Consider the following 12,086-nt stretch of genomic DNA (forward strand, 5'->3'; position numbering starts at 1 on the left):
ACTTGTTTTTTATACATTTAAACACTTTCTATAATCCATTTGATTATTGACCTAACTACAATGTCTTGGATACAGTGTCTTGCAGCATGACCTTGTTTCTCTGTATCCTCCTTAAGGTTTCGTGTTGATGATGTTATGAATGCACTTGTTAGAGCGCTGCTGCCTCGCTTTCATTAACATGTGACTGCACCATTTATTCAGAAGTAAAGAGGTTTAGTGGTGCACTAGGAGCGCAATCCCAAGGAAATAATCCCGGTAATAGAATGAGAGGCAAGGGGTTCACAATGTGGCACACATGTTTCTCATGTATAACACAATCTTGGTGGGAAACTGGTAGCAGTTCTGTGGATGGGGTGAGTCTAGAATCCAGATTCATGATCTTTGTTAATGTTGTCAGGTAACACACAATCTTGAATGCCTCAATTCAGGATTCTGAAACTTAAGTGGTTTTTCCCCCTGTCTTATATGTGCATTTGGTTAGTTCCTTAATCCTGAGTGTTGTTCGTCTTGTCCTTTTGCTCAACCCTCCTAGCTCTCGCTGTCTCATCTATCTGCCCTAGTGTTCCCCTCTCCCTTCCATCCTCTCCTCCCCCTACCTACTCTATGGTGCTCTCTGCCTCTCCTATCTTTTCTAACTGCTTCTCTATTGACTATCCTGCCCTCCTCACGAAATCTGATTGGAAGAAGTTTAAAAAGGATATCCTGGTCTCCAACCCAGGCCTCCCTATCACTGACACCTATACCAGTGCCTCCTCCAAGGAAACTCTCACCAACATCCTCTTTGTCGTTCCCTCGCCAGACCTATGGACCCTACATATGGTCTCTGTGCTCTCTCCTTTCTCTTCTTCTCCCATTAACAGCGGCACCCGGTGGGCTGCCCTCCTGGCCTCCTTCCATTCCTCTAAGGTCATCATGAATGTTTATTCTAATGGGACCGTCCTGGTCCAAGGCCCTCAGGCCAACCTTCACCTCTTTGATAGACGCTTCCTGTGCCTCATTAATTTCCTTTCATCTCCTGCTGTCCCTTCCCCCGCTCCACGGCCTCCTCACCTCCCCCCGCTGCCTCGTCGTCCTCGGCTACCGTGCCCTCTCACTTTCTCTCTGCCCCCCATCGGGCTCCTTCCACACCTCTGCAGGGCGTACCTCTGATCTGTACCCTCCCCCGAAGTCCTTCAAGTATGGCAACCTTCTCCACATAGCCACTCTTAACTCTCGTTCAGCTGTCAAACACTCCTCCGACATCTGCCGCCTTCTGGAAGAACTTGACCTCGATGTCCTCAGTCTCACCGAGACATGGGTCACGGCCTACTCTGTTAGCAGCTTGACACGCTCCTCCCTGACAGCTACACGATCCTCTCTGCGCCCAGGTACAACTGCTCTGGAGGGGGTGTAGCCCTGATCTTCCCCGAGTGATTCCTGCCTCTGTCACTCCTATGCAGGCCTAGTCCTCTTTTGAATGCCTCGTCTGCAAGCTCTCTCTCCCCCAGCCATTCCTTCACTGTGGCTACCATCTATCGGCTGCCTGGTCAGATTTCCTCCTTCCTCTCTGATTGGAGGACCTCTCCTCCTCATTCCTGGCCTTGGCCACTCAACTCCTCCTTCTTGGAGACTTCAACATCCACCTGGATGCCTCCTGTCGTCCCTTTGGACTCTTTCACGACCTCTGCGACTCTCTCTCTCTCACTATTCTCCCCTCTGGCCTGATGCACTCTGCAGGGCACACTTTGGATGTATTGATCTGCTCACACCTTCCCCTCTCTGTCCCTCCCACCACTCCTCTCTCCTGGAGTGATCACTTTCTCCTTTTCTCCCATCTCACTCTCTCTACCCCAAACGCCAAGCCACTTCCATCACTGCCACCCACCTTCTCAGTCATCCGACCCATGAAGCGCGTATCATTTGAGGCTTTCGATGCCACTTTCTCACCCCCCGCACCCTGTTTGGCTGATTCTCAAACTGATACAGCCCTCTCCACGCTCCACTCTGCTATATCTGATACCCTTGATATCCTTGCCCCAGTCATGACGATCCGCTTGAAGCCCAAAGCCAAGTGCAACTCCTGGTACGACTCAGCCCTCGTCATCCTTAAACGCAAGTGCAGGGTGGCCTAGAGGAAATGGCATGCTTCTTGTACGTCCTGTAACAAACTGCTCCAAAGGCAATACCGGCTCTCTATCCTCACCAAGAAGAGAGCTCATATCCAAGCCCGCGTCTGAGCGGCATCTAATAACTCGGCTGAACTCTTTAAAATCTGCAAGGAACTGGCCAATCCTGCCACAGTCTCTACTTCTCCTGTCCCTTCCCAGGCCCTCTGCATGGCACTGACTTCTCACTTCATCTCTGAAACTCAGGACATCCTGTCCTCACTCTCCTCCTTTCCCCTCACTCCCTATACTCCCTGCCCTTCCTCTGCCCCTCTGCAGCCACCCCTCCTCCCTCCTTCTCTGCCTTTCCCCTGTTCTCTGCAGATGAGGTTTCTAGACAAGTCCGATCTATGAAAGTCTTGTCAAAACAGGTTCACCCCTGTTCCTCCAAAACCATCAAGGACCACATTGACACCCTGGCTCCTGCCCTGGCTGACTTCTGCAACCACTCCTTCGCCACTGGAGTCTTCCCTTCCCATCTGAAGCACTCCCTTGTGCACCCTCGTCTCAAGAAACCCTCTGCCGATCCCTCCTGCCCAGCCAACTATCGCCCAATCTCCATCTCTCCCTTCCTGGGAAAGCTCCTGGAGAAACTGGCCATCTCCCAGCTTAATCTCCACACTGAATCTGTTGGTGTCTTCATGACCATCAGTCTGGCTTCAGAGCTGCCAGAAGCACGGAAACTGCTCTCCCGAAAATCTGTGAAGACCTGCTCTCAAACCTTTACTCTAACACCCACTGTGTCCTCATCTTGCTGGAGCTCTCTTCTGCCTTTGACACTGTAAACCATTCCATCCTGCTAAAGTGTCTCCGCGATAACCTAGGTATCACGGATCAGGCCCTGGCTTGGCTGACTTCCTTCCTCTCTGACCGACCCTCCCAGGTCCAACTTGGGTCCTTCCTCTCTCCTATCTTTTTATATACATGTGGTGTCCCCCAGGGGTCTAACCTCTCTCTCTGGCTGTTCAACCAATACCTGGCACTCCTTGCCCACCGCATTGCTACTCTCTGCCCCAACTTTCAGTGCTACGCGGATGACACTCAGCTCATTTTCAGGCTACCTTCGGCCACCTCTTCCCCGTCTCTCATCTCTGACTGTCTGCTATACAGGAGTGATGTGCTGCCAATGGCCTCTGCCTTAATGCCAGTAAGACTGAGATTCTCCTCGTCGGCACTGCCACGCCCTCCTTTCCTGTGGCTCTCTGGCCAGCCTCTCTTGGCCCTCTTCCTGCTCCCACTTGCAAGGCTAAGAACCTGGGGGTCATCTTCGACTCCACACTTTCTTTCTCCCCTCACATCTCTGATGTCTCTAAGAAGTCACACTGCCAGCTGCACCTCCTTAGAGGTATTTTCCTTTCCTCTCCTTCCCCCAGAAGCTCACTGTCTCCAGAGCTCTGGTTCTCTCCAGGCTGGACTATTGCAACAGCCTCTTTCTAAATCGGCCTGCTTCTACTCTACGCCCTCTTCAACTCATCCAGAACAGGACTGCAAGATTTGACCTTGTCCTCAAGCCCAGTGATCGTATCTCTCCAGGACTGAAATCTCTGCACTGGGGCCTCCCTTTGGAACAGCCTCCCCGCCTCCCTGAAACTTGAGTTGAACCACCTTCGTTCCGGAAGCACCTAAAAACCTTTCTCTTTGCTTCCGCTTTCTCTCCCCCTCTCCCCTGCTGAAGTCCTGGCTGATATTAAGACTGCACGGGTTACCTGTCCACCCATCTGTTCTCGGGCCCAAGCCCTGCCAGCTGCATGCTTGTGCTTCCTTCCTGGCAACCCCTGCACATGGGGACTGTTTTCTGTATCCCTACAGTCCCCTAACCAGCACTTATGTCTGCACTCACCCTGCACTTGCCACCTGCTGGCCTTTCTTTATTTATTTTATGTCAGTATGATTATTATCCCTTGTACCACACTTTCCCCTCCCCCCGCACTTTTCTTATCCCCCTTTCTTTGCACTTGTGCGATCTGCATGACACCTGGCCTAGTAAGATGATTGTCTGTCCTCCCTCTGTTCCCCTTCCCTTGCCTCGTCGCGCCTTGAACCACTTGTGTATAGGCGCGTTATAAATGTTGTATCATATCATATCAATGTGCACAGGATTGGGCCTCATTACGACCCTGCCTGAAGACCATGGTGCTATTAGCACCATGTCCATGCCGGTAAGTTACCGACTCCGCCATGGAGAAAGGGGGAATTACCACCCCATTACAAGGTTGGCGGGGCGGTAATTCCCCCTCCTCCATGGCCCTTCCCCATTCCTATTTTTGCCCCATAGGGCTCAATGGGAATGGGGAAGGGACTATGTACGGTGCCGAAAATTGCGGCACCGTAATTAGCACCAAGGTCCCTTTGCGGGTCCCTACTTTAACGGCTGGCCTACACCAGCCGTTAAGGTCGGGTCCCGCAAAGGGACCTCGTAATTAGGCGCTAATAGGTTAACGGCGCCGCAGCCTTTTACGGCACCGTTAACGCATTAGCGCCTGGGTTGTAATGAGGCCATTTATCTTAGAATCAGAGCCTGCACGTCTTTCTGTTAGTAAAGGCTTCTTGAGGGTTTATTAGCACAGAGATCGTACACGAGGATATGGTTTTAAAGGCGTGTTCTAATCCAGCATGGGTTTGTCTGAAATAGATTCATTGCTGGCAGCAAGTATTTCAATAGTTGCTTTTGAATCTCTCTTAAGAGTAGCTAAAGGTTCATCATTATTGACATGTTCTTGTGGCTGCACGAAGTACACGAACGGCAATTTCGAAAGTTTAATTTGTCAAATCTCCAAATGATTTGTTGAAGTTGTCGTGCAAGTAAGTTTAAAACACAGGCATTTTAATTCTGGCTGCATTACTGTTTATTTGTAAGACCAACCTCTACTGGTTTGGTCTACATCTTCTGTGCACCTACTTCCAGTCTGCTACTAAAACGGTGTTCCGAATAAGATGAACAATAAACTTTGCCATCATTAGGACCAATGTGTTTCTCTTTATTAACTTGGCACTAAGTGCGTAATCAAACAGTACTTCTCTTTGCTTCATCACTACCAATAATGATAAAGGAAACACACTCACAAGGCAACAGTTGTGTGTGAAGGCATTTCTCAGCATATGCTTGTGTCCACTGCCAAACATAATGTGCTTTTACATTGGGACCAATGATTACTCTCCAGTAGTGTAATTCTGGTTGGTCGTATGGTTCTAAATGGTGTTTGCTCATTTTGCAAGTCTAAGTTTTGTTTAATATAGTTAATTAAGGTAGGTATACTCCTGGGCATTATGTGGTCTTATCTGAAAAAAGTGTAATTGATTTCTTATTGAGCGCTTCATGTCAGACGTCAGCCTCTAAGCATGGGACCAGGTATCAAAGTCGTGCTGCTCAGTGTCATCTTGTTTACAAGACAAGTGTGTGTGGCCCCTTGGCTATCTTCTTGGCTAATTGGAATGCTGCATGCTCTCTTACTTGTTAGGAGATATTTTAAAGGTTTTTCTGTAGGATTCTGGACTGCACTGGAAGGGAAACAGAGAGATGCGGTTGAATGTATATTCATCTCCCCTAAATGACAAAACTCTAATTCTTCGAACATTGCATGTGATTGGAACACTTTTGCTCCACACTGTTACTTTACTTTTTCAAATGTGGAGCCCAATGACTGGAGGGATTTCATATAAAGGAAAGGGTGGCACAGCATCTCCTCATACATGATTACATCATTTGAAGTTCAGCCAAGACAAACATAAGTTAAATTATGGTTGTAGCCAAGCTTAATCGAGTTTTCAGTAAACAGGAAACACACACCAGCATGCTCCATAGCCATGTTTTGTCAATTGAGTGACAACATCTCCTTTCTAATACCACTCAAAAGAGCTTGTGATACATCTCAAAACCTTTTGGATGTCATTCAAAATGCATCGGCAGCACTAATTTTGTGGTCTTATAATGTATAATTCCTAAATGCTAGAAAGGCAGTTTCCTTTTCCCCATCTTTAAACAGTGGCTGCATATCCCCATCAGATCATTGAAGTAATGTGTTGCTGGCTGGAAACTCCTGGCAAACGCCTTCTTCTGCATCTACATGTATGAGACATACTGAAGGCCTTATTACCTATTTGCAAACAGAGATGCTCAAGAATATTTTAACAACAAAAAACACATGTGCTTTGGTGCTCATGGAAAGATATTCAGTAAGGCAACATTCTCCAGTGTTATGCTTTTAATGATTTTCAGCATGTTCTGCTCTGGTCTTGGGTTAGAATACGATGGCATCAGTAGGGAGTGATGTCAGGTAAGAGGTGAGAAAGCTATGGGCTGCAATGTTACAGTTGAAGTGTCTGGGTGATGGGCACCGGTGACGTTGTGGAGTTGCTCCCTACTTGTCAGCCTATGGAAACTACTTAGGCAATGAAGAAGACTTACCAGATCACTTTTCGGCATCATTCATCAGTCTCACATCTTTCCAAAACATTGGAGATGAGTTGTTCCCTGCATGTCCTGCTAATACTATTAACTGATTACTGTGTCGGGGGGAGGGGGTAAGGGCACAGAGAGTTAGCACCCTACCGACCCCCATGTATTTCTGCCCACCGCCCAGCGCCGGTTGGCCTTAGCCATGGTCTAATCTGGCCGTGAAGAGCAGCATGGTGTTCAAGTTGGGTCTGATCGGGACATGCCTGCACAGTGGCGAGAGGGTGGATGCATAATTTGAGGTGCTATATAACAGCAAACCAGAAAACAGCAGCTGAGGAAAATTGGGCAGTTTAATGGCTGGAGTAGCTGCAGATAATTGGACAGTGCAATGGCTGGCTCTGCTTCTATTTGGAAGCGAGATACCCCCTGCTCTTGGTGTCAGGAGAGTAATGATGACGTCGAGCAGCGGCAAACGATTCTGTGGGCAAGTGGTGAATGCAACATTCCTCAGCATATGAAATGTGTTCATCTTTGGAAGTGTGCATTCTGAGATGCGTGAAATAGAGTTTACCATCTACATGTTTTTACATTGATATGTGCTCAAAGGCAAAAGAAAATAGAAAGGAAATGAAAGAATTACTTATTTATTGAAATGCTCCTATCCAATGTTGACAGTGATCAGATCATGTTAAGGCCATGCAATAGTTTCAATGGAGGATTGTACATTGTTTTCATATGTCCGGAGAATCGGAGGCAGCTGAACTCTGCTTTCAGTGCGGCTTGATTCTAACACGTAGCGTTACTCTATTCCTACGTGTCACGCAAAGTATCGTGAGATCCTTTCCTCTAGTTCCAACAAGGATCGGCAGGGACTGGAGACGAGACAGGACCGTGAGGACCACTGAGGACCGTGGAGACGGCAAGCGGTCAAGGCAAGCGGTCAAGGAAAGCGATCAAGGTGGCCAGGCACCTTCTTCCATAGGTGTTGCACTGGCCCCCCCCCCCCCCCCACCGGCTACAGTAAGTGCAGCACCACGGGTGAAGAAGGCATAGTGCCTCCACTCGTTGGAAGGAGCAAGAGCGGCCCGTTCGAAAAGTATTATTTCGGGTGGGCGGGGTTACAGAGTGCAGCACATAATTTATTTGGTTGTGACTGGGTTGTGACCACACAAAAGACCCTTGCCCTGACAAGCCTGCACAAGCCCACCTAGCTATTATATATTTGTTCTTGCCTTGCCTTGCAGCGCTCGTGAAACTCAACTTTGCTGTTCTGACTGCCACACCTAGGAGATTATGGCCATAGCCTTTGATCCCCGTGCAAGGCACAAGGTACACTCCCAATCTTGACAAGCAATTTAATTGCTAATCTGTAAAAGTAATAATACGGCAAAAGTGAATAGATACCAAATATTATTAACACTTGGTTTCACTTTGGCCCTGGGACATACAATCCCCAATTGCTTGTAAGATCTCCTAGCAACTAAGTGCCTTCAATAGTGGACACTCTAAACCTGACCCACAGGGACCACCTTATTGAGTGGTGCCTTAAAACCTATAATGCTTACAGTCAAGAAGTGCTCTGCGACAAGATATAATCTTCGCAATCAGAGGGGCAGGATCCCGATAGCCAGCACCAACAGAGGGAAGGGAACCAAAACAGCACCAGTGGAAAAAGGTGCAATTACAGACTTCTTCCCGCCCCCTCGAACCCCTAGTATACCAACCATACCTCTGCCAGAAGAGAGAGAGACTGGCAGCCATAGTATGGATAACACCAATCATGGTTTAGGGGAAAGTGCAATTGACAATAACTCTTTACTGGAACTCTGCTTCTCTATGCAGAGATCCATGACACCCTTATTAGGAATTAGGAAGCAGTGCCGGCAATCAGACTGGAGGCTATCAACAGCCTGCCTTAGACTCACAACAAGAAATATACAATAGATTATCTGCCTCCCCCAACCTGGACGTACATCTGGAGTCACCTGAACCAGATAGTAGTGGAGACCAGGAAGAAAGCCGTACGACCCTGGTGGAACTACAATCCTCGGTCGCATCGCTACAATTTGCACTAAATATTCTGCTAAAGATGTGTGGGTGGAAACTGGAAGTCACCCTTACCTTATCGGCAGGAAACACAGTTAATAACACCAATAATAGCAATCTGGTGCCTGTGCAGAAGGAAGGGAACATCACTCTCCCTGAATGTCCAGAGATAGCTCACTTGGAAACAAATACTACAAACAATTTGGGTGTCTACTTTTCACGAAAGCAGCGACGAATGGCCAGAAGAATGATCAGAAGGAAAAAGTCCCATTCTGTGACCATAACATTACCAGATACAGCAGAGCCGGAGGAGGACATTTCCAGACCCACCAAAGGGAGTACTCCCAAAAAGGGACTGAGAAAAATAAAACGGAAAGCTGCACGTGCAAGCAAACGCACCTCAGGCAAAGAGGGCAAGCTGACTAGCTGGCTCATCCTCGATAATAGTAATACCTCATACCCAGCTGAAGAGGTGGATCTGGAGCCATCACTTTGTTTAAGCGAGCAGGATGCAGACTCAATTCCGATTATTACAAACACTGAACCAATTTCACCTACTCAGTTAGATGTCGTACCTGTACTATCAACTGAGGATAAAGCTAATACTATTTTGCCCCATTGCGGAAGGACTTGCATTATTAAGAACTTGTACCAAAATAGTAATCATGATTGGATCACTAGATCAGCTCTGATGATCAGACTTCACTCAATTCCACAGCTGAGAGTGCTGAGATCGGAAGACTTCGAATTTGTCGAACCATTGAAAGTGACAAACTCTAATACATCGGCAATACACTGTAAGTTTTTAGCAATAGCAAACATGATGTGCAACTTTAAAACTAGTTTGCGAGAAGTTGACATTGAAGTGGACGCTGATCCGAATATGGCTGACCCCAAATGGCCATTGCCACCGCCAAGCACCAACACTGAAGAAATCATGATACCGCAACTACCTAAAGGCAACTCTGTGCAAATGGCTGATATACAGAATGTCCTCACGCGGCTCGCTGAGTCTCTCCCCGCTGTGACACTTAGACAATGAGATCAATGTTTGGTCTCATGGAACTGTCGGGATTTAGCCACCTTTTAACCGCGGATGGCTCATCCCCCTGTTAGCAGGCAATACCTGCATTTGCCTTCAGGAGACGTGGCTTACCTCTCGGGCCCTTCTAAATGGATATACTATCCACTAAGAACTAGCTAAAAAGGGCCAGAGGGGAAGGCCATATGGCGGTCTACTTATTGGGATCTTGCATCCATTAAAGTCCACTCGCATCCACTCCAATATGGATGAGCTTGTGCTAGAGGTCGAGTTAGAACTCCCCGGTAAAGACACACTAGATTAAACGCTATTGATCAGCCTCTACAATCCTCCAGAATCCTCCCACAGAGATCTTATTCAGAAAGCTTGTCATGATCTGTTGATTGATTGGATGATAGCTCCAGAAAATGACCTGGTAACAATTGTTGGTGACGTTAATTGTCATTCAATGGGTGACATGGGTAGAAGTAATAATTCTTTGTTGAAGAGCAGAGGCAAATTGTGGCATTCAACTACAAATCCAGAGGGATTATTATGGTTTAATTTTCTCAAATCATGGGACCTCGTAATGTTAAATAGTAGAAGCAGCAGCGATTATCCGGGGCAGCCTACATGGAGTAATGTAAAATGCAGAAGTAAACTTGATTACATCTTTGTAATCCCTTCAATGGCCACTTGGGTCACTAATATGAGGGTCAATAAGAACGATTGGCGTGATCATGCTATGCTTACATTAACATTCAATTTCTTGATACAGTATGCTCGGACCAGACCTACTGGTGAATTGAGGATGAATCACGCCTCTTCAAACGTACGCTGGTCCGACAATAACATCAAGAAAGCAATGGAAGCTGTTAAATGTCTTCAATTCAGCAATCCCACTAAGTCAGTGCCTCGTCTGGGACGCCCAAGGGAAGCCCTTATTTATATATTTTTATGACAAGTTATAATCTGGATGATAAACCCTTATATAACGCCCCTCTCTTTGAATCCCCCTGACCTCACTGAGCCAAGAAGTAGGTTTGTTTTGCAATTTAAAAGATTTATTAGAAAAATTGATATCACACTTAAGAATATGTTGTTGATCAACAATGGATAATCTTACACTAGCAAACTTATTTTATTACTTAGGAGTTGGTATGTAAAGAACAAGGTAGCTGGCAATGCTTTATGGGTTCAAGGAGATGCAAAGATGAATAAAAGGCAGTACAGAAATAAACTTGATATGATTTCAGCAAAAGATAATATGATTACTTTTTCTCTGACAATTCACTCCCCCCCTATGTAATGAAAGGATATGGAAGTAACACACACAGTCTTCAGTAATACAATCACAGTACAATACAAATTCAGTTCCCCCCTAGCAAGCTTAGATCACAGGGATGATTTTAAACACAGTCAAAGTACTTTAAATGTGGTATGCAAAGAAGGGAAAAATATGCTAAAATTGATTTTAAATCCCTATAAGAGATTCAGGGTGGGTGATAGCTACTTTAAATTAGTTCAGGGTCACTTTAGCAATGCTCTATGAATGGTTGTCAGGTTGCAAACGAATTTCAGCAAAGGAAAGCAAGAAGCTGCTATTTTGAAAAGTGAAGAAATTTGAGCCAAATCGCAAATCGCGGCACTTTTTCCGAGTGCGTCGAGCGCGATTACGGAAAAAGTATAATGAATAATGAATAGTCGGTCTAGAGCTTGATGGAAAGCTGGAAATCTTAGCTTCCAAATGAAAGTTAAATCTCGTTCCTAGCACAAACGGTTCAAGAGATACGGACGATTTTATGAAGGTAGTTTTTCAGAAATGAAATAATGATTCAAAATGGCAAAATTTTCATTTTTCGAGCGTGAACCCCGTGTCTGCAATCTCCATAATTCATGGGGTTTTGCCTCAGAACATGGTACAGAGTTCTAACACCTCTTAAAATGTGCACAGAAAAATCATATATAATTTTGACAAGTCCGTACTATGAATTATCCATCTTTTTAAAATGATGCTCTGGCCCAGAGGGGTGTGGTTTCCCAAAGCACATGGTGTAATTTCTGATTTGTCCACTTCCTCCAGCTCAGGTTGCTCACAAAGGCACTGCTCCTCCCCGTTTCTCTCAAGAGGAAGCCATTTACAACCCCCCCTAATTTAACATTTGCCTGAGCCAAGGAAGGCTCATTGTTCAGTTTCCTGCAGTCCCCAACTGCTCCTCCCCTAATCCAATCAGAGAGGTGTCATCTCCCTTTGGCGAGGGCAGGAGAATGCAGGCCAGGCCTGGGAAGAGTGGCTGAGCAAGTTTCAACCCCTGTCGGGGTAGTTGACAGGCAGAATTCAATCTCTTTAAGCCAGGCTTCAGCTAAATGTCGCTTTTGTTCCCAGTTTTTCTTCATCCAAATCAAACTTACAATTTTTATACATGCAGCTAGAATGCTGATTCTAAGTTCAAAACTATGACATTTAACAGTTGTAAAC

General features: G+C 46.3%; 1 protein-coding gene across 1 annotated transcript in view; it reads left to right on the forward strand.

Annotated features, from left to right (window-relative positions):
• Nucleotides 1–12,086, forward strand: part of FAP (fibroblast activation protein alpha) — a 1,146,500-nt gene that overhangs the window by 618,737 nt on the left and 515,677 nt on the right. The gene's annotated exons all lie outside the window — the stretch shown is intronic.

Source organism: Ambystoma mexicanum, chromosome 9, assembly GCF_040938575.1.
Source record: "Ambystoma mexicanum isolate Mex_15411 chromosome 9, UKY_AmexF1_1, whole genome shotgun sequence".
Lineage (NCBI taxonomy): Eukaryota > Metazoa > Chordata > Amphibia > Caudata > Ambystomatidae > Ambystoma > Ambystoma mexicanum.